Here is a 23,286-nt window from a genome sequence, read left to right as displayed (position 1 = left end):
GAAAATGCTTTGCAACAGTTTGTGGTCAATTCAAACTTTCTTGTTCCAGCTTGATTAGCCATAATCCTTTATTTGCATCAAGTAATGTGAAGTAATTTGTATTAGGCATTCTTGAAACTACCTCTTCCACAGTTAGCATAGGATAATGCTTTCGTTTTATCACTTAATTTAGATCTTTGGGGTCCAAATTTTATGTGAAGTGACCAGTCACAATGTGCTGCACAGAAGGAACATAGAGCCAAGGCTAAGCAAAATAAGACATTTTTAATCCAACAAAGGGTATATCCAACATGGGACAATGGAGGAAGACACACGTAAGTAACTGGTAGACTCGACAAAACTGAACTGAAAGGGCAAGGGTTATAAAGACAGGATGATTGGGGAAATACAGGTGCATGGAATAACTAAATTAACAGGGACACGGAATACAGGAGGAACAACTAGACACAACTGTGCTCTAAGAGAACTGTGCACGCCATACACAGGAGACAGAAACTGGGTCACAGGGGCAAAAAACACACAAAGAATGATGGTGGGCTGAGGGTGAGCAGAGGGGCTGGAAGACGACAACATTGGAGGAGGGAGGAATGGGTGTGTGTGTGGGGGGGTACATTTCATAGGAGTGGCCACAGGAGTACACCTTCTAGGAGCAGGGCACTGGAGCGAGCTCTGGGGCTGGAGCCGATGTGTGAGAGGCCCAGACCCACACAAATGCTAGCGCTATTATGGACAGTCCAATGGTCTCCTGGCTGAGTTCTGGAGCGGACTCAGGGGCCATCCCTGAGCTTAACTTGGGATCAGGTGCCCATCCTGGGCTTAGCTGGGGAACAGGCACTGGAGAATTGGAAGAAGCCCCCTCAGGGCTGGACAAGGAAACCAAGGACAAAGGAGGGCTGGACGAAAACCGTGGAGTCATCGGAGAGAGGAGAGGGGGCAGTTCATCCTGGTTTATAAAGACAGGATAATTGGGGAAATACAGGTGCATGGAATAAATTAACAGGGACACGGAACACATAAGGAGGGAAAACTAGACACACATGGGAACTAATCAAACCATACACGGCAGAACAAAGTTTTTGGTTTGGTGAGAAATCCACTGGTAAACCTTTAGTGATATATTTGTGAATGTGTGTTTATAATATACAAATAAGTTCCACAGGAGGAAAGAAGGGGTGGGCCACACGGTGTCCCCCGACTCTGATAGAAACAGCCAATCACAGCCTGGAAATGGAGAAGCACCACATTGCAGTCTCCTCCTCATCGAAAAGAGAGAAATATACCTTCCCAAAAGACACTCCTTGTACTGAGTCTGAATCCTGTGAGGGAAGAGGAAATAACAGCTACAATAGTTCTGAATCTGAGTCCTGTCAGGGATAGACACTAACAGAGGAAGTTCTGAGTCTCTGATACATCCCATAGTCACTAACAGATCAACAAAGATTCTGAGTCTCCGGCTTGTGAAGGTGAGACTGCAACAGATCACCAACATTCCGAGCCTCAGGCCTGTGAGGGAAGAGGCAATAACAGATACCAAGTCCTAAGTCTCCAGCTTCAATGCAGCAACAGATACAACCACGTTCTGAGCCTCCAGTCTGTGAGGAAAGAGATAATCTACATTCAAACTTCATTTAGAGTCTTTGTCCAGTGAGACAACAACAGATGCAGCACCTCCTGAATCTCCAGCCTAGAGAGAAAAATTTGATTGACCAAGTTCTGAGTCTCTAGTCCAGAGAGGCAGATGACACACAGACATCTGCAACAAGGTTAAGCTTCATTCAAAGGTACCTTTTTTTTTACATGTTCCAGGCTTAGGACCTTCTGCACCTACTCCAGGGCCACATCTGCAGGTTCCAGATTTTAAGACCCTTTAGTGCTCTAGGAGATCAGCATCCTCCAGCGCCATGTTCAAGGCTGTCGAAACGGATTCCTGCTTCCTGTGGTTCGAGTCCAAATCAAGTCCAAGTCCAAAAATTTTGAGTCCAAGTCAAGAATGAGTTCAAATGCACATGCACATTGGAAAAGGCAATGGTGGCTCGCAGCAGGGCAGGTGCTGTTTCGCTGCCATTCCATACTAAGAAATGATATCTGCAACAACTTAATGGGCTTAATATTGGTAATGTTTACAAAAGCAATTTGCTTCACTTTAATATGACTGTATGGATCATTATCTATATTCTGACTCTCATCGCCACTACAATGCTGCCGTGTTTTGCTAACACACTCAATCAAAAGCAATGCACGGGAAATGAAAACACCTGTTCCAAACATCTAGCGATGCCCTTGTTTGATGGATATACAGGCACGTTTCTCTGTCGGACAATTTGCTTCATATTGCAATGTTCTTAATAATGGAAAAGTGATTATTACAAAGGCTGCTTTAAAAAAGAAAACGATATTTAATTCTGACGCTCCTTCTTGCTGGGGATGTTCATCTTAATCCCGGACCGACTGCAGGAGAAGCGGGCCCAGATTGACATCATCTACCGACACTCGCGGAGAACGTATGTCCTGGCTTGGATAGTATTAGACTGGGACAAGAATTGACTGTTAACTGCAATCGGCCTACCTTTGAAGCTGGCGGACTGGGTGAGTTGACTGCGGGAATCTTACCAACTGTTACCGCGTCTCCTGTAGCGGATTGTGTGCAGGGGGTTGGCTTCATGCCATCTATCAATCTCAAACGCAAGGTAAATCCCGCAATTGTGAAACACCGTAGGCATAAACCAGGCTCGTGTTCTGTGGGACTCTCAGGCCAAACGAAGCGGATTAATAGGCGGACACTTGAATATCCGAAGTGTAATTCCTCAGAGTGAACAATTGCAACATCTCCTTTATGAATCAAATTTGGACTTCTTATGTTTATCAGAAACGTGGTTGCATGCAAACTCTCCAGCCGATATTTTAAAAGTGCACCGTTATAATATGTTCAGACAAGATAGATCTATTGGTCGGGGTGGAGGTGTGTTGTTTTATGTTAAGGACAATATAAGTTGTAAGCAAATCCAGTGGTCCAGTGATAATGACTTAGAATGTATTGGTCTTAAATTAACTCTCTCACCCCAAATGTCATTTATTGTGATTGTAGTATATAGACCACCATCTGCAAAAAAAGTGTTCTATGATAAGTTGAATATCCTACTTAAAGAGTGTGATACTAACAAAGAGATAATTTTATTAGGAGATTTTAATATAAACTGGAGTGATAACGCAAAAAGGAAAGATCTAAAACGTGTAATGAGTAATTTTGATTTTCAACAGGTTGTTGAAGGGCCGACTAGGATTACTAATTCTTCAGAAACACTCATTGATTTGGTCTTTACTAATAGGCCAGAAAGAATAAAGAAATCCTATAATCTTGTTACCGGTTTATCAGACCACAATATGATATTGATCTTGAGAAAACTCACAAAACAGAGATTTAATATAACCGCAAACGTTGATCAAGAACATTATAAAGTTCCTAATGGACAATTAACTAATCTTGAAAATACAATTAAAGAAATGAATTGGAATGAGTACCTTGCAAATACAAATGTGGATGATAACTGTAAGTTTTATGAGGAAAGTTAAATATAAACCAGGCAAAAGAAATTATCTACCGTGGTTAAATGAAAACATAAGGTCACTCATGAAACAAAGGGACCAAGCTCTTAAGATGGCTCTCAGGAACAAAGTGGATCATGAGAAGCGTCTATTTACCACACTGAGAAATAAGGTTGTAAAAGAGCTCAAAAAGGCTAAAGCAACATTTTTTTATTAATGCTATAAGTGAAACAAAAGGGAACAGAAAAGAAATCTGGCGGAATTTGAATAAATTAACCGGGAAATATAATACCATTAATAAAAAAAAATCGAATTAAATATAGATGGAAATGTGATTGATGATCCAAGCAGAGTGGCCATAGCATTTAATAATTATTTCATTGATTCTATAAAAACTTTGACTCACAATTCCCAGAGATTGAACTATTCTATCCCTCCTCTGAATACTAATGCTCCCATCTTAACTTTTAGAGAAGTGACTAATTCCAAAGTGTGTATGATTATTTCCTCCTTAAATTGTTCAAGGGCAAAGGATGTCTATGGAATGGACACAATATTTATTAAAACTCATAAGGAGGCACTCATTCCTCCTATTACAAAAATGATTAATCAGTCTATCATTGATAGTCTATCATTGTTTTTCCAAGTGCCCATGCAATTTGGCTTTAGGAAACATCATTCCACAGCTAATTGTTTTCTTTTGGAAAATATAAAGTCTAAACTTGACCAAGGAGGTGTAGTTGGGGCGGTCTTCCTTGATTTGAAGAAAGTTTTTGAAACAGTAGATCATGAGATTTTAGTAACAAAGTTATCAAAGTTTAATTTTTCATCCAGTGTCATCAAATGGATACAATCATACCTTTTAGATAGAAAACAATGTGTTCGCATAGGCCATAAAACTTCGCAAGTAACTGATAATGACTTGGGGGTACCGCACGGTTCAACTTTGGGTCCTCTGTTGTTTTGCCTGTATATTAATGATCTACCTAAAGTTTGTCCTTCTGCAGTAACTTGTCAGATGTACGCTGATGATACGGTTATATATTTACACGCAAAAAACAAGAGGCAATCTGCCAAGGAACTATCAGCTACTATGGTCAATATTTCTAATTGGCTAACAAACTCTTGTTTACATTTTAATACCAGTAAATCTGTATGCATGTTCTTTTCAAAATCAGCAAATAAAGATCCCAATCCAGAAGTTACTGTAGCAGGAAGAACACTGTCAGTTGTACAGGAGTTTAAATATTTAGGTATAATACTAGACACACAACTGACATTTAAGTCACAAGTTAAAAAAGTTGTAAACAGAATTAAATTTAAATTGATAAATTTTAGGCATATTAGAAGTAATTTGACCACAGAGGCCTCAAAGTTATACATCGATGCCATGATATTGTCGCATATGAACTACTGTATGACCAGCTGGACGCAGACAGGAAGGACTGCATTACAGTCAGTAGAAACAGTTTATAAACGGGCTTTGAAAACTATGGATAATAAGTGAAATTATTTTCATCATTGTAATATTTTAAAGAAACATGGTTTTTTAAACTGGGAAAATATGGTCAAATTTGCTGATATCTTGCTTGTGTATAAAATGTTCCATGGTTTAGCCCCCCCTCCACTTAATGAATTCGTTAAACAAAATCTTAACGCATCCACCAGAGCGACTTCTAGAGGTGATTGTAAAATATCATATAGGAAAAGTTCCTTTGGACAGTCAGCCTTTTCCTACCGTGCAGCGCATACCTGGAACACAATACCTACAGAAGTAAGAAACATTACCTCTCTCACTGCCTTTTCAAAAACTATAAAACAGTGGTTGCTGGACAATCAAATATGTTGTCATAATCTGCAGTAGTGCAGTTATTCACTCACAGGTTGATATATCCTATGTGACTTTACTGGTGCTTGTTTGATGTTGACTGTGTCTATGTAATCTGTTTATGTTTTTAATGTGTTTGTATGCAATGTTTTTTACAGTTTTATGATAACAACCTGCCAGGGACTCCAGATGAAAATTAGTCTGTACGGCTATATCTGGCTCATTTACATTTGGACATTGTCCTTATGTTTATTAATGTGCATTGTCCCTTTTAAATAAATAAACAAACAAACAAACAAATGAAAGAAAAAAAGGATCCTCTTCATGACCACTTACTTAAATACTGATAATGTATGTGATGCGAGAGACAGCATATCTCCTATTGTAAGAAAATTATTTTACATTATTATTCGTAATGATCAAAAAGCATGTGCAAAGTAACAACCCTGTAGGACAGAGGTCTCCAGACTAGATCCAGGAAGGCCAATGCCCTGTAGAGTTTAACACTAACACGAAGGGAAGTTTTGGCCTAATGGTTAGAGAGTTGGACTCCCAATTGAAAGGTTATGAGTTCGAGTCCCAGGCCGGCAGGAATTGTGGGTGGGGGGAGTGCATGTACAGTTCTCTCTCCACCTTCAATACCATGACTTAGGTGCCCTTGAGCAAGGCATTGAACCCCCAACTGCTCCCTTGGTGCTGCAGCATAAATGGCTGCCCACTGCTCCGTGTGTGTGTCCACTGCTCCGTGTGTGTGCACTTCGGATGGGTTAAATGCAGAGCACAAATTCTGAGTATGGGTCACCATACTTGGCTGAATGTCACGTCACTTTCACTTTCACTTTTTAACACTATCTGGAAGTTTCTAGTATGTCTAGTAAGAGCTTGATTTGTTGATTCAAGGGTGTATAATTAGGGTTAGACTTAAACTCTAAAGGACACTGTCCCTCTAGGACCGAGTTTGGAGCTGTAGGTTCAAATTATTTTTATGTACTTTATTTACATTTTATTAAGTTGGCTTGAGAAAGATCTATCTATCATAGATCATAAATCATGGTAAACTATGATAAATCATGCTAGAATCAGTAAATCATACTTGAACATGGTAAATCGTGGTATACTATAGTAAATCATGGTAAACTCATAGTAAATTATACTTGAACATGGCAAATCGTGGTATACTATAGTAAATCATGGTAAACTATAGTAAATTGTGGTAAATCATGGTAAACTATGTTAAATCATGCTAGAATCAATAAATGATACTTGAAAATGGTAAATCGTGGTATACTATAGTAAATCATGGTAAACTACGGTAAATTGTGGTAAATCATGGTAAACTATGCTAAATCAGGCTAGAATCAATAAATCATACTTGAACATGGTAAATCATGGTATACTATAGTGAATCATGGTAAACTATGGTAAATTGTGGTAAATCGTGGTAAACTATGATAAATCATGATAAACTATGGTAAATCGTGGTAAACTATGATAAATCATGCTAGAATCAATAAATGATACTTGAAAATGGTAAATCGTGGTATACTATAGTAAATCATGGTAAACTACGGTAAATTGTGGTAAATCATGGTAAACTATGCTAAATCAGGCTAGAATCAGTAAATCATACTTGAACATGGTAAATCATGGTATACTATAGTGAATCATGGTAAACTATGGTAAATCGTGGTAAATCGTGGTAAAATATGATAAATCATGGTAAACTATGGTAAATCGTGGTAAACTATGGTAAATAATGGTAAACTATGGTAAATCATGCTAGAATCAATAAATCATACTTGAACATGGTAAATTGTGGTATACTATAGTAAATCATGGTAAACTATGGTAAATCGTGGTAAATAATGGTAAACTATGGTAAATCATGCTAGAATCAGTAAATCATACTTGAACATGGTAAATCATGGTATACTATAGTAAATCATGGTAAACTACGTTAAATAGTGGTAAATCATGGTAAACTATGATAAATCATGCTAGAATCAGTAAATCATACTTGAACATGGTAAATCGTGGTATACTATAGTAAATCATGGTTAACTATGGTAAATCGTGGTAAATAATGGTAAACTATGATAAATCATGGTAAACTATGGTAAATCATGGTAAACTATGGTAAATCATGCTAGGAACATGCTAGTCGCATACTAGTCATGCTAGAAACATGTTAATCATGCTAAAATCATGCTACCAACATGCTAGTCGCATGCTAGTCATGCTAGAAACATGCTAATCATGCTAAAAACATGCTAGTGACATGCTAATTGCATGCTGATCATGCTCGAAATATACTAGCAACATGTTAGTCATGATAACAATATGCTAGCAACATGCTATTAACATGCTAATCATCCTAGAAACATGCTAGCAACATGCTAGTCATTCTAACAAAATGCTAGTAACTTGCTAATCATGCTAGAAACATGCTAGCAACATGCTAGCAGCATGTTAATCATGCTAGAACATGCTAGAAACATGCTAGTCATGCTAACAACATGCTATTTGCATGCTAATCATGCTAGAAACATGCTAGCAACATGCTAATCATGTTAGAAACATGGTAGCGACATGCTAGTCATGTTAACAACATGCTAGTAACTTGCTAATCATGCTATAAACATGTTAGTCACATGCATTCTTTCAAACTAATCTATCATTTTTTCTTTTGAACTAATCTATATCATTCTTTCTAACTAATCTATGTGTCATTCTTTCTAACTAATATATCTTTCTTTCTTTCAACTAATCTATCAATCTAACTTTAAACTATAAACTTCTAACTTCTTCAAACTTTCTGGTCAGGCTTTCTCAAGCCAACTTAAAGTTTGTCTCAACAAACTTTTTTTTTCTAGTTTATTTTGTAATGCTGCTGTTTGCTGAAATTATATCTGTGGTCAAAAACTTTAATGACTGATGCCTTGGTGCAGCATACACACACGCAAAGCTCAGGATTTGACGCATACGCACGGTTAAGGCTAGGAGGGATATGTTTGGCAGCTACATTTTTGTCATACTGTACTTGCATAGACTAGTCGAGTGCAGTCGGAAACAATTGACTACTCGAGCACGCATTAACCATAATGCATACAAAGAGTTTGCAAATACAATGTGAATTTTAAGATTACAATATTGTGTGGAGCTGTTACTTTCTATGACCTTATTTATGTTGCATACAAAATTAAAATATGTAATGTAATAATTAGGGTTGTGATTGAAGCCGAATACCTTATTCGGAATGCCATGGATAATGGCTTTAAAAACTAATAACAGACAAGGAATAATTCTGCCTGAGTACTCAGCTGAAGCTGGCACAGTCCGGTGATTGCTAAATAACAGTTGAGTCAGGGGAACAGCGCAATATTATAGACAGACCACTAAAGTCAAGAGTATGAAGTAAATGAATGTAAACTTTATGAATGCAAAGAGTGCAAATCAAGCACCGCATTGCTGTTGTCTCTCCATGCATCTCTCATAAATCTCTTCCGCTCTTCCGGCAGACGTGCCCTTAGGACGAATATAAGGAAATTCCGCTCCATCTAACGTCACACAGAGCCATACTTGAAAAAAACTTTCCGAAACTTGTGGCAAACCGGAAGGAGTATTTTTGAAACAGAGATACTCCTTCAAACGTACAACTTAATTTTTTTAACTTTGTCCATGTTTAGCATGGGAATCCAACTCTTTAACAGTGTAAAAAACTCAGTATGCATGAAATAGCATTTCACCCCCCCTTTAAATATGTAATGTCTATATGTCTAATGTCTAAGTATAATGTTTTTAAAATTTTCATATGTAATTGTTGCATAAGGCTCTATATTAATAAGCGTTTATTGATAAAAAGAAAAACTATTTAATTTGTTTTCATTTACAATAGCATGAACCATGATTAGTCGAGTAATCGACTAGTAGAAATCAGTAGTCTTGCAACCCCTATACTGTATAACATTAATTAGTATTTCATTTTTGTAAAGTGTAATTTTAAGGCTATCTAGGTGTAGACACAATCTAACAGGAACAAAATTAAATTAGAAACATCTAAACTTTTCAGAAAGAAGCAAGTGCGCTGCTGGTCAAGCACATGCTTTCCCTGAGAGAAACAGCTGATCATAGCTGTACAAGGATGGCAATTTTTTAAATGAATTTATTAGCAGAGCTACTACAAGGGATTTTTAGGGCTGGAAATCAATTTATTTTTGCTGAAACTTCTGCTTCTTCATGGAGAGCGGGTCATGGTTGCTCAGCAACAGCAGATGCCAAATGTGGATTTGTTTTGAAGGAGAATTTAAATGTTTTTGCTGGACTCGTTTGAGACCAACGAGAACATTTGGCGAGTCCAGTGACCAAGTCCAAGACAAGTCCGAGTGCAAACACCAACGAGTCTGAGACAAGTCAGAGATGATAAAAAAATGTCTCGAGTCCGGACTCGAGTCCAAGACTGGACAAATACAAATATCATAACATCATTGATGATGCAAGTACCCATCACTACACTATTTTGCCTCCCTAGGTTGGCAAAAGTGAATATCACTACACTCCAAAGGTCCCTGATCATGCAGTTTGTCTGGAAAAAGCAATTTGCTTCAAATACTTGTCCTGATCCCTTTTGTGTCAAATACCTTTTATATTCATATAAAGTAACTTCAGATACCTGTCCTTATTCCAGGTGTTTTGTGTCAAATACCTTTTATATTATAAAGAGTAACTTCAGATACCTCTCCTGATCACAGGGCTTTCAAGTCAGATTACAGCTATGTCCATACTAACACAGGTATTTTCAAAACTCCAGCTATTTATATGCGGTTTGGCCATTCGTCCACATGCAAATCCAGCACCAGGTCACTGAAACAGAACTTTGTAAGGGAAACAGGTCAATTTAGCTCAAAGGGAATCATTTAAGATTTTAAAGGGAATTTGAACAGAATCACTGTTTCACGGCTGTTCACGGAGACGCGCCTGCGATTCAGTGAACGAGCCGTTTAACATCAAATCTGCGCTGGATACTAATATCCAAACTATAGTGAAAACACTATCAATTAGCACAGTAACAAGATCGGCAGTTTAAGACATTAACTTGTAAGCACAAAACACAAGATACTTCTCTTTTCAATATGAATAAGGCTTTATTAGATAAATCTAAGACATGAAAACTAATCTAACACATAAACGCACGCACACACACATTCACACAAGTTGCAGGAAGGTCGAAAGTTAGGGAAAGATGAGTTTAAGAGAATGGAAATATGTAATCCCAAGTTTACAGCAATACGTTAAATTGCATAGACATGAACAACCATCAATCACGTAATTAGCCTTTGCATTGAGTTCCTCAATGTGACTAAAATTATATTAGATACACCAGTACAACAAATATCTGGGGATACGTTGCCTTAGTTTCCTGTGAAAGGGACTCCCGTTGAAAGGGGTATCCCGGTGTCGCTGATTGGCTGGAAGTTCAGTAGTGAAGTGACGTCTTGGGAAACCCGTGGTTGTTGGGCGTTGGCTGACAGTGCAGAGTCGTGTGCGCTGGTCGAAGTTGAACGGGCATCCGAGGTCAGGCGTTGGAGACTCGACGTTACAAAACTTAACTCAGAACACGAAACTCTCAAACGGAAAAGAAAAGAAATAAAGTTTGACGAGACTAGGTTGTGTTCCTTCTCATAGTAGCAGCAGTAGGCAGGCACGCTGGAACCGCGCTCAAAGAACAATGACGACTAACCGCATGGCTAGATGCTTATAGCTAAAGCTAGGTAGCAAAGCTACAAGCTAAAAGCTAAGAGCAGGCATGACTGATAGCAGCAGCTAGACTAGAACTAAAAGCCGACTAAAAGCCGACATGGCTAATAGCAGCAGGCAGACTAAAAGCAAGGCATGACTAAAAGCGAAATTACATCGTGTCCAAAGTATTTAAAACTTCCTGTTGGCCACCCCTCAAATGTTGCCTTGACCAATCAGATATGTTCTTGAGTCTTGGGTATCATAAATCATTTGTTTATCTTACCAAGCATGTGGTTCTTGCCTCACAGGGTCTAATTTTGGACATGATTCCTATAACATGATTATGATATATTTTACAAATAAATGATTGTCAGGACAATATCAAGCAAGAAAATGCGATTATTTGAATACTAGACATGACTAGGTATCCTATAGTTATCAAAAGACATACACAATAAGTGATTATACATGATAGTCAAATGTGTGGGTTACACGTAAATGAATATGGAGTTAAGCAATGGAATGATTCATTCATAAGTCTTTTTGAGTTCATTCTGGTCCATATATAATGTATAAAAAGGGTTTCTTTGCCATTCTCTGGCAAAGGACTTTTCTGTGAAGACAAAGGTTTAAAGCCCTTCCCCCTTAGGAATTTCAGTCTGGTTTCACTGGCTGGGGGGGGAAGTCAATGCAAGTATTTAACTTGATCTCCTGGGTTTACATGTGATGTCCAGCATTGCATTCCAATCACGAACAATAAATTTGACAATCTCTTCTTTGAATTAAAATTGTCAATAATTGTTCTATTGGTGTTAATGTTGAAAGCTGTTGTGTGAACAAGTTGGTTGGTTGGTTATCTTGTTTGGTTCCTGTGGCACTAGAACTGATTTATGACTTCCTGAGGAATTCAGCTCATGTTTCAATGCACACAGCTCTGATAGACTCTTTGATTTGTCTGATTTGACTCATTTCTGCTACATATATCCCCCTTTCGATCGGCGAGGTGTTTAGGTGAAGACATCGTCGATCGCTGGAGAAACAAAGGCAGAAGAAGCAGACAAACACAGCAAACAGCAAGACAACACCTCCATGACAGTTACTGTACTGGTGCAGGCATCAGGTTATTTAGGTACACGTGGTTAAGTTCAATTAGTCAATGTAGTTTAGCACATTGAGGATAGTTTAGATGGTCTTGGAAATTGTTTTTATTTTGATTCATCAATCAAATTTGTGGTTAACTTTGTTTGGTTCTTCTAGGTTGTCTTACTTTACATGTTTACCATTAGTTTTCTAGTAATTTCATTTTCAATTCAATGGATTGACCTATCATGCATGGAGCTCTCTGGCTTCCATTCAGTTTAGAGTGGCTGGCGGATATTAGGTGTTGCGAGTCAATCCTAATATCAGACCTTCGACCCTCGCAGGGTGTCTAGGCATTTCACCTACTCAGGAAAGAGGGGAAGGAGAAGGATAGGTAGAAGAAGAACAAAACAAAACAAGGCTGCTGTGGGTTTTCCTAGCATGTGTTACAACTACTATTGAGCTAGGATGTCAGGTGCAGCTAGTGTGTCGTGAACCTTAACTTAGTGTCAGGTGTTCTACCTATTGTGAGGATGGCTGCACGTTTCTTCATGGTGGGTATGTGTAACTTTGTTACGCTAAAAGTTGGATATTCTACCTGTGGGAAGAATATGTTTGTTGACTGTGTTATCAGTAGATGTGTTTACCTCTGGGTGTAGGTAATGTTGTGTATTACTGGTGTAGTGCATGTGTGGTCAGATCTGTTCAAGTCTGTGTTGTCTCCCCCTTTTTCTAGCATGTCACTGAAGACTGGCTCTCTGCATCTTTGGCTTGGATGAGGGCGTGTCCATGGTCTAATGAGGGGTCAGTCCAGCAAGGCAGGAAGTTCTTTAGCACGCCGTCGGAGGCAGTTTGGCATGGCTGTGTGAAGCTGAGTTGCAAAACTTGTCTCCTATGTTGCATTCTTCTTGTGATGCGTTCTGGCTGTAGCAGACTTTCTGACCTTCTGTGCTCTGGTGGTTGCTGTTGCACAGACAGGGAATGTGGTACTTGGAGTTGGAGTTCATTTGACAGTTTGTTAGTGACTGAGGTGATGTCCTTTAGTACCTCAGATTTTTCATCAACAGTTGGCCGTGAAAGACTTGTTCATTCTGGGTTGTTGTTGAACAGGTGCTTGTCATCTCTGATGCGGTGCACCAGGTGATCACCGGCCTTCCGTTCTGTCGCTGGTCACAGCGAGCATGACTCAAATTTGTGGTCACCTGCATGTAAATTGTCTTGAAGGAACTCTCTTAGTTGTTCCATGACTTGTTCCGTGTCTTCTAATGGTAAGCGGTCATGTTCTTGTGCATACTCAGCACTGTGCATGTCTGAGTGGTGCTGAGGTGGGTTTTCTTGTCGCTTACCCACACGAGTTGCTCTTGGATGAGTCAGGTGATTACCTTTGGATATCTGGTTAGGTTTCCAGATGTTATCCTTTTGGTTTCTTGAGAAGCGTGGCTGGTCCCATGGATTTTTCCAGCAGTTGGGCTGAAAGCGGTCGTGGATATGGGCGTCACGTTCTCTGTGCTCTTGATGGAAGACTCTGGTGTTGTGATGCCACTGGGTGTCGTCCAGTGCAAGGCTTGAGTCTTTGTTGACAGAGTTCAAGAGTGTGGATGTTTTGTTACCTTTCTTTGAGGCCAACTTCTGCTTGTTATAGGCCTTCTGTGTTAGGTCACGCAACTGTTGGATGGTCATGGAGTTCGGACAGGCCATGACACCTAGATGGTGACTGACTCCAGGGTGCAGATTCTTTAGGAAGAGGGTTTTGAAGTTCACATCCTCTTCAAGGTCAGAGTTGTTGTGTGCACCAAAGTAGGATTGTCGGAGTCGGTTGTAGTAAGCTTGTGGAGTCTCTTGACGACCTTGTTTGGTTTCCAAGGCAGTTAACAGTCCATGTTCAGACTCTGGGTCTGTAAACTCTTTAATCAGGACCTCACGAAGTCGCTGGTAGTTTGACTTGGTTTGACTGGGCTGTCGATCTAGAAAGTTTCGTACCTCGGAACTGGACGTGGCTCTAAGGAGGTATAACCAGTCTCTGTCAGTCACATGAGGTCTCACTTCCAGGTGAAATTCGATATCTCGCAGATAAGCTTGGATGTCGGGGCTCTCTGTGGAGTTCGGGTTGAACCTGCTGATGTTTTTAGACAGCTTGTTGAGGTCTTTGATTGTCATCCCGTGTGCAGCTTCAAGGCCTTGGACGGGAGGTTTTCTTTCGTTGGCAGGAAAGGGTTGTGTGGCGAAGGCAGGTGAGGTTTTGGGTTGTGGCCCTTCGCTCCTCTCATCATATGCCAGTTCATGGACGTGGGACTCTGCTCTGCTCAGCAGTGATGAGGCTAAGAGAGGTTTCTCTTTCCTTGGCTCTTGTTTGTGCTTGTAAGCACTTTGGAGTTCTTTTCTGACCATGTAGAGCTCATCGTTGGTATCGTCTAGTTGTTGGGTCAGATTGTCCATTTCAGTTCTGTACCTTTCAAGGTGGTCTTTCAAAGCACTGATTTCAGAGTTTTTGTTTCTGATGTCTATCTTGGCTTTCTCTAGTAGCTGTTCGGCATACTGGAGTCTGTTTACCAGGTCTTTCTGAGCAGCCGTTGTATGTTGCTGGTCGAGCTGAGCTGCTGCCAGGGCTGCTTGGAGCTTCATAACTTGTTCTGTTGTATCCTGCTCCCTCTCGCTGGGTGCTTTGAGTTGATTTTGAACTTTCACTTCCAGCTTGTCTATGCGACGTTGAGCACGTGTCAGCTCCTCTTGAAGGTGGGTGATGTGCTTGTCGCTCAGTTTCAGCTGGGTTGTGAAGGCATAGCTTAGTGAGCTCGTGATCTTGACTAGCTCCTCGTGGTTGTTGTTCTGGCTTGAATCTTGTGTCAGGAATCTTCTCAGGATTAGGATTATTATTAAAAATAATAACAGTTCAAATGTCTTTGGAGTGAGGCTGTCTGTTATGCCTCTCAGCCAAATGTTCACATCTTCCCCATGGGCAATGGGGTCTGCAGTCTGCGGCATGTTGGCACGCTGGGGAGAAGAGAGACTGACACAGATCTGTGTGGAGTAAAAGCCTATGTGTGGTGGGACAACTAAGTGTTGTATCAGTGATTGTGAACCACTAGTGAAATGTGGTGATGACTGTGTTGGTCTCAGGGTGTCTAAGTAGACTAGAGATGCGAAGACTTTGTCACTCTAATGAGGAAGAGGAAAAGAGAGACAGAGGTGAAAAACAAATTCAAATGACAAGCAAAATTTCTGTTTTTCAAATGAGGAAAATTATTTTTTCCAATTAAATGTTATCAAAAACATAAACAATATTATTATATTTCTTGCTTTGGACAAAAGAATACAATAATAATTCTGATATCTCTTTTCTTAGTCTGACAGGATTGACACCGTACACCTTTCAGTTGGACCGCTCACCAGGGAGGCTGCGAAGGCGACAGTTGCTCAACACGTATCTATTAAATTGATCTCAACGATGGATGAGATGCTAAAACTTGGATTGCGTTTCCAAATGTAGGGAGGTTAGGAAGAACAAATGAGAGGATGATTACAATCAAATTCATAAGGATAATTCGTCGTCTTTGGCACGATTGTGTATTTACTTCACTTAGAATTGATTGATGGTTCTTACATGTCCTACAAATGTAAAAAGAGAAGAGGAAAGTAAAGGAGAGAGAGGACGGAGATGGTAAGTCTCAGTAGCGGTTATCTCAACCACAAGGAGAGCGTTGTGTTAGTTGCTGCACAACTAATCAAACAAAATAAACTTTAAGTGAAAGAGAGTTGTCTTTCTAATTTATTTGAACTCGTAGTGAGGGATAACAATGTCTCCTTTTAGGGCTCAGGTTTGTCGTTCCCAGGCTAGGATACACAAAGTAAAGAAATGGTAAGAAAAAGTAAAATTAAAAAAATTAATAAATGGGCAAAATATGCAAAAATGAAATAAAAAAAAAAGGAAATCAATAAGTAAAACAATAGTGGTTAAGTGTATAACCAAAATAGGAAGAGGGGTAAAACGCATTCAAATAATTAAAGGTCTGAATAGCATATATTCAGATGGGTAATAAATAAATTAGGAAGAATAAGTTTACTTAAACTTCCAAAGTTCAAGGCTTATTCATTCCTAAAATAATAAGACCCAAAAGAGAATACTAGAAATAAAAGATCATATGAAATGATCTGAGAGGGAAATTTTAAATGATTCAAAATAAATTTAATGTTTCAATTAAATTTCAATTTGACAATTAATAATTGTGAGTCAGTATTTCCCTTTCTAGTAAAATGAAAATAAGTGGTCTAGTGAGAAAACAGAGCGATAAAAAGAAAGAGACTAACAAGTGTTAGTTAAGATGTTGAAAATGGTTAAATCACGTCAGCGTTGCCCAAACACACATTATTCTACCACTGGATGGTAATGCTAACGGCTAACCTTTGAGGCTAGTGGCTTTAGTATAGACTTCAATGTAAATGCAATGGTTTCGTTAGCTTAGCGACACCGCAGAGTTTGTGCGCTGCGCGTGCACAGTTCAGAGTTGCTCCGGAAGTACGTTAGGCTTCCGGGTCACGGTCGTCACTATGGCAACCAAAACACATTCTAGTGGATCAGCACATGAATCGTTGCATTGTTGCAAATACAGTTAAGCATGTTACATGAAATGTCGGCTCATTTCAACACTGTACAAATAACAACACCGCCTTTCAGTTGGTTTTGCGATGTGGCACTTAAACTCTCAGTTTGTATAGAGTTAAATTTATCTTAATTCAAATAGCAGCTTCCTGCTGTAGTTAAGGGAACACAGTTATATCAATCTCAGCAATTTGAATCTCCGTGCCAGTTTTTCTGGACACAAACATAAAAGTTTTCCTTCGCTGTTGGTACACAGTTAAAATTTACTTGATCAAGCTTTTAAAACACTCCCATTCAAATTACTCTCGGACACACGCAGTGTTACGCGAGATTGCATTCACTTTGTGAACGGATACAAATGGGCAAACATTGTTCTCTAATGTTCAACGTTAATTTAGGGGAGTAGAATATCAAAATTGATTCGGCAGTGGAACACGCACTGGCAATCAAACTATATGAAATATGAATACGAGGACTTTGATAAATAGATTGAGGAACCCGCTCAAAACAATTCTTTATTCACCGATTTATATCCCTTTTGAAACACTAACAGTTTAGCTCCGTTCAGCAAACAGTGACTGAGATAGCGTTTGAGACACTGGAACACGCAGTGAAATCAAATCAGCTATAAAACAAGGCATTACACAAATGAGGAACACGCTCAATTTCTACCTTATTGTACGATCTCAGATGTTTACTTTTAAGTTCACTTACTGCTGTTAACAAAGGGGAGACGGACTCGAGTTAAAGTCTCCTCTAGCTCCTTTCATTCAAGCGGGAGGGCGCGCGCTGCTTACGTCACGCAAACACACACACATACTCAGGTCTCGGAAGCTTTTCATCCGTCATTCCTTTAGCAAAATCAAAGATTAAATAACTTGGTTTATGCTCACAATTTAGATTAAACTGCCCGCATTCTCCACCATAATAAATGTAAGGGGAAACAGGTCAATTTAGCTCAAAGGGAATCATTTAAGATTTTAAAGGGAATTTGAACAGAATCACTGTTTCACGGCTGTTCACGGAGACGCGCCTGCGATTCAGTGAACGAGCCGTTTAACATCAAATCTGCGCTGGATACTAATATCCAAACTATAGTGAAAACACTATCAATTAGCACAGTAACAAGATCGGCAGTTTAAGACATTAACTTGTAAGCACAAAACACAAGATACTTCTCTTTTCAATATGAATAAGGCTTTATTAGATAAATCTAAGACATGAAAACTAATCTAACACATAAACGCACGCACACACACATTCACACAAGTTGCAGGAAGGTCGAAAGTTAGGGAAAGATGAGTTTAAGAGAATGGAAATATGTAATCCCAAGTTTACAGCAATACGTTAAATTGCATAGACATGAACAACCATCAATCACGTAATTAGCCTTTGCATTGAGTTCCTCAATGTGACTAAAATTATATTAGATACACCAGTACAACAAATATCTGGGGATACGTTGCCTTAGTTTCCTGTGAAAGGGACTCCCGTTGAAAGGGGTATCCCGGTGTCGCTGATTGGCTGGAAGTTCAGTAGTGAAGTGACGTCTTGGGAAACCCGTGGTTGTTGGGCGTTGGCTGACAGTGCAGAGTCGTGTGCGCTGGTCGAAGTTGAACGGGCATCCGAGGTCAGGCGTTGGAGACTCGACGTTACAAAACTTAACTCAGAACACGAAACTCTCAAACGGAAAAGAAAAGAAATAAAGTTTGACGAGACTAGGTTGTGTTCCTTCTCATAGTAGCAGCAGTAGGCAGGCACGCTGGAACCGCGCTCAAAGAACAATGACGACTAACCGCATGGCTAGATGCTTATAGCTAAAGCTAGGTAGCAAAGCTACAAGCTAAAAGCTAAGAGCAGGCATGACTGATAGCAGCAGCTAGACTAGAACTAAAAGCCGACTAAAAGCCGACATGGCTAATAGCAGCAGGCAGACTAAAAGCAAGGCATGACTAAAAGCGAAATTACATCGTGTCCAAAGTATTTAAAACTTCCTGTTGGCCACCCCTCAAATGTTGCCTTGACCAATCAGATATGTTCTTGAGTCTTGGGTATCATAAATCATTTGTTTATCTTACCAAGCATGTGGTTCTTGCCTCACAGGGTCTAATTTTGGACATGATTCCTATAACATGATTATGATATATTTTACAAATAAATGATTGTCAGGACAATATCAAGCAAGAAAATGCGATTATTTGAATACTAGACATGACTAGGTATCCTATAGTTATCAAAAGACATACACAATAAGTGATTATACATGATAGTCAAATGTGTGGGTTACACGTAAATGAATATGGAGTTAAGCAATGGAATGATTCATTCATAAGTCTTTTTGAGTTCATTCTGGTCCATATATAATGTATAAAAAGGGTTTCTTTGCCATTCTCTGGCAAAGGACTTTTCTGTGAAGACAAAGGTTTAAAGCCCTTCCCCCTTAGGAATTTCAGTCTGGTTTCACTGGCTGGGGGGGGAAGTCAATGCAAGTATTTAACTTGATCTCCTGGGTTTACATGTGATGTCCAGCATTGCATTCCAATCACGAACAATAAATTTGACAATCTCTTCTTTGAATTAAAATTGTCAATAATTGTTCTATTGGTGTTAATGTTGAAAGCTGTTGTGTGAACAAGTTGGTTGGTTGGTTATCTTGTTTGGTTCCTGTGGCACTAGAACTGATTTATGACTTCCTGAGGAATTCAGCTCATGTTTCAATGCACACAGCTCTGATAGACTCTTTGATTTGTCTGATTTGACTCATTTCTGCTACAACTTCTTTGAAAACTCCGGTTGCAGTGTTATCATGTAGACAGCAAAACGCTAGTTACGCATGTAACTGAGGTTCTGTGAATTCTGGATGTCTGCTAGAGGCATTGTAAACACTATGGATTATCGCAGCACCAGCTAGATAGGTCAAGAGAATATACCGACAAAGTCACGCAGTGTGACGTATGCTGAGCCCCTGGAGGTTATAAGCTACAGTAGCTCAGCAATCTTCCTCGGTACGCCTTTCTCGCGCATTACGAGTGACTGAGAATTCTGGCGGATATCCAGAATTTACAGAACCACAGTTACATGCATAACTAGCATTCTGTTTAATTCTTACTGACCACCACAATACAATATGGATGACACATACCAACATAATCATGAGGAATGCCACCCACCTGAAAAAAATTAAGGGCGCTCCAGAAGAACCGCAGAACTAACGGCGTGAGGAGCAGCAACGTTGACCTTATACATCCATGCAAACGTGCATGAAGAAGCCTAGGTAGCAGCCGTGCAGATATCCATCAAAGAAACTCCTCTAAAAACAGCCCATGAAAATGAGATTGCCCTAGTGGAATGGCAAGTAAGCCCCCAGGGCAATGGTATCCCTGTCTCTACTATCCAGTTCGATAACCTCTGCTTCGATACTGGAGCACCTTTCTTCACACCACCATAGCAGACAAATAACTGGTCTGACTGTCTTAACTGAATAGTAGTTCACACAACACCTCAAGGCACAAACAGGACACAAAAGTTTGGCACTTGAGTGAAGACTCTGAAGAAGTCTGAAAAAGGCCAGTTCAATGTGCTGATTTATGAACTGAGGAAGAAGGACCTTCAGAGGAAAAGAAGGGCTGGGTCATAGAACCACCCCGGAATCATCTGGTAACCAGCGCAAGCAACATTCGCTAACAGACAGTGCATGCAACTCACTGACTCATTTCGCAGTAGCAATAGCTAACAAAAAAGAAGTCTTCAAGGACACCCATTTAATGTCAATGCAAGGGCTCAAAATCGGGTGAGCACAGGAATGCAAGCACAAGTGACAAATCCCACACAGGGAAATGAGGATTCAGAGTTCAGACGGTGTGCTCCCTTCAGAAAACTGCAGACAAGACTGTGAGAGCCAAGAGAAGAGCCACCAACTGGAACATGATATGCAGAAATCGCAGCAATGGACACTTTAAACGTGGAAGCTGCTTTTCCTTCCTCCAATAAACTTTGAAAGAAAGCTTAAGATACTTGGAATATCACATGTTGCAGGATCAAACTCCTGTTACTCACACCATGCAGAAATAAGCTTCCAATGGGAGGCATAAATCTGTAGTGTGGAAGAAGCCCTAGAATTAGAGATGGTGTGAATAACAGCAGGATCACAATACTCCAGGGAAGGTTAGCCCAATGGCCAGACCCAAAGCTGCAGATGAACCGGGTACGGGTGCCAAACACTGCCCTCCAGCTGGGAGAGGAGGTCCTTCCTGGGAGGAAGCTTCCATGGATTTCCTGGAAACCATGGTCCCACAAATACCCCTTCAATTCCACGTCACCCCCCCATCCTGTGAGGGAAGCATCTGTTGTGACTAGGGCTGTCAACGAATATTCTAAATTCGAATATATATTCGAATAGTTAAAAAAACGAATATCAAAGGTGAAAATTAATACTCGAATTAAAAAAAAGTTGACAAAAAAGTCAGAGGAAGTAGAGGCATGGTTGTCTGCTTTGCGAGTGGGCGAGAGGGAGTCGCCTGAAGGTTCAGGGACAGGTCACAGGAGTCGCACTGTCTTGCACAGCATCACTGCTGAAAGTGGACACGTCTTCATGTAAGATGCCAGCAAATGCAGAGCCCAGCTCGAACGCAGCAGAGAAAGTGGGGTAAAATTGTTGACCTGCGAGATAAAGTTTTATGCAAGCTATTTAAGTTACAGTTAGTATACCATTCGACAACTAGTAACATGAGGTCACATCTCAAAAATGTGTACCCAACTGAGCATGGCATAATGTGTGGAACTCCAGCTAAACACTCACGTCTTGACACTTAACGTTACTTTGCATCGCCCGCCACAAGCTCGTTGTCTGCAACCCGACAAGAGGCCATTACGGATGAAATAATTTGGTTCATTTGTAAGGACATGAGACCGATCAGTATCGCGGATGGGGCAGGCTTCGGGGAGTTCTGTCAAGCAATGGAACCGAGGTTTGATTATTTATCGTTTCATGTCAAGGAAAAGTTTACCACAGCACAGCTCGCTCGGAGCATTCAATGTCAGTTCTATATGCAAAACTTCAATTAATATTAATAATATTTGTTTCAATCACTGAATGAAGCCTGCTATATTTGGGACAACAGTCGCAACCTTAAATTGCTTGCACAAAACTCTTGATCAGCACTCAAAATGTGTTTGTTCATTTAAACCGTTATGCGCAGAGAGGGTGAGAGAGCGTGAGGTCTGCAGAATTGGACATTAGTTGATTTCCTTGTTTTTGTGTAGGTAATACAATGTCAAATATGTTTAAAATTAAATAGACTACCTATACAAGTAGTTATGTCTCTGTATTATTTTGTCCTGCTATTGACATAATGCGCGTCATTTACAACATGCGCAACCAGATGTTCGAATAGTTTGAATATTCGTGTTTTTTTTTAGAGGGAATATTCGAACTTCATTTTTGAGCAATTTTGACAGCCCTAGTCGTGACCAACTCCCGACGAGAGGGAACAACACCCAGGGGCACTCCTGCCTTCAGAAACTCTAACTGTCTCCCCCACCTCAACGCACATATGCAACAGTGAGAAATTACAACCAGGCGATGGCGATGCCTGGTGGAATCTAGCCGTAAACTGTTATTCCATAACTGGAGTGGTCTGAGGAGGCAAAAGTTGCAGAATATTCGTCACACGTTCCTGAGACAGGGAGGCAGACATTAAACAGGAATTCAGGGTCATTCCTATGAACATAGTAGTCTGTGATGGGACCAGATGGCTCTTTTTCTCATTCACAGAAAACCCCAGCTTCTGCACATGTCTCAAAAGCGTTCTGGAGTCTTGTACAGCCTGTCACTGTGTTGGTGCAAAGAGAGGCCAGTCGTCCAAATAAGAATGCGCATACCTCTCATCCAAAGAGGAGATAAAGCTGCGCTCACACACCTTGTGAAGGCGCGAGGAGCAAGGGAAAGGCCGAAGTGTAGCACTTTGAACTGGTAAGCTTGGTTTAGAAAACTGAAACGCAAAAACTTTCTGTCATGTATAGAAATTGGGACGTGAAAGTATGCATCTTTCAGGTCGATACTTACGAACCAATCGTCTGCAGTCACAGACTGAAGAATGTCGGCCATGTGAAGCATTTGAAAAGGAAGGACCTTCAGGAACAAATTCAGAAGCCTCAAATTGAGAATTGGGCAGAAGCCACCGTCCTTCTTTGGAACGAGAAAATATGTTGAATAGAACCCGTCTTTCTGAACGAGAGGAACTTTTTCTATGGCTCCCTTCTCTAACAGTGAACAAATTTCCAGAGAGAGAGCGCAAATGGCATCTCTGACAACTGTAGGAACAATTCTTGAAAGTCTGAGAGGCAGGCATCGAAACTGTAGAGTATATCCCCTGTTCAGAGTCGTCAACACCCAGGGGTCTGCAGGGTCTTCAGGCTTTATGTGTGTGATTTTTAGTGTTCGCGGGGAGATGCTGCGACCCGGCTCAAAGTCATAACATAAAGAGGACAACTGACAAGATGA

At 40.1% G+C, this 23,286-nt stretch overlaps 1 protein-coding gene across 1 annotated transcript in view; it reads right to left on the bottom strand.

The window, feature by feature from the left end:
* The window catches only part of LOC127934894 (uncharacterized), a 276,354-nt gene that overhangs the window by 234,947 nt on the left and 18,121 nt on the right, over positions 1-23,286 (bottom strand). The gene's annotated exons all lie outside the window — the stretch shown is intronic.

Source organism: Carassius gibelio, chromosome A19 (assembly GCF_023724105.1).
Source record: "Carassius gibelio isolate Cgi1373 ecotype wild population from Czech Republic chromosome A19, carGib1.2-hapl.c, whole genome shotgun sequence".
NCBI lineage: Eukaryota > Metazoa > Chordata > Actinopteri > Cypriniformes > Cyprinidae > Carassius > Carassius gibelio.
Note: the sequence above shows the minus strand (reverse complement) of the source record. Positions and strands in the feature narration are given on the sequence as shown.